The 617-nt window shown below is 50.9% G+C and overlaps 1 long non-coding RNA gene across 2 annotated transcripts in view; it reads left to right on the forward strand.

Moving 5' to 3' along the window:
* LOC116102740 overlaps positions 1 to 565 on the forward strand; it is a 3,217-nt gene extending 2,652 nt beyond the window's left edge. Inside the window, exon 3 of one of the 2 annotated variants that reach the window (XR_004123266.1) lies at positions 513 to 565. This is a non-coding gene — a long non-coding RNA (uncharacterized LOC116102740). The remainder of the gene's footprint in view (positions 1 to 512) is intronic. The other variant, XR_004123265.1, reaches the window with a different exon arrangement.
* The last annotated feature ends 52 nt before the right edge of the window (positions 566 to 617 follow it).

Genomic DNA, 617 nt, shown 5'->3' on the forward strand with positions numbered 1-617 from the left:
GAGAGAGAGAGAGAGAGAGAGAGAGAGACAGTGAGTCTTGACACTGTCAAGCTCCCAAAGGGGCTTACAGAGGTTGAAAATGTTCTTGTCTCAGAGAACCAGCTAGCATCCAGAAGTTCTGAGAGAGGTTTTTGCTAATAGGCACCAGCATCAGAGAGAAGAGAATCCAGTCTGCCTTCTGTTGCCAGTGACAGGCAAGAACTGGGCCAGGAGGAGAGTAGAGGAGTGAGGGAATCTAGGCTAGGAAGGAGCAGAGACTCAAATGCCAGGAGCTGAGCTTAGGTGGGTGGACACTGGAGGAGGGAACAGCGCAAGGTATCCTAAGGAAGGGGTCTGGCAGAGGGGAGGAGATGATGAAGGCCTGTAGTGCCTTGTGGTCTGAGGATAGGTGTGATGGTTAACTTCATGCCAACTTGACTGGATTTGGAATCACTTAGAAAGCAAACCTCTGGGTCTATCTTCAAAGGTGTTTGCAAGGAGGTGTAACTGAGGTGGGTGTCATCATTCCACAGGTTTGGGCACCAGACTGAATAAAAAGAAGAAAGTGAGAGAAGCACCAGCATCTCCCCTTCTCCCTCCATCCCTCCCTCCCTCCTTCCGTGCCTCTCTCCCTCTGT

This window comes from Mastomys coucha, unplaced genomic scaffold, assembly GCF_008632895.1.
Source record: "Mastomys coucha isolate ucsf_1 unplaced genomic scaffold, UCSF_Mcou_1 pScaffold21, whole genome shotgun sequence".
Taxonomy (NCBI): Eukaryota; Metazoa; Chordata; class Mammalia; order Rodentia; family Muridae; genus Mastomys; species Mastomys coucha.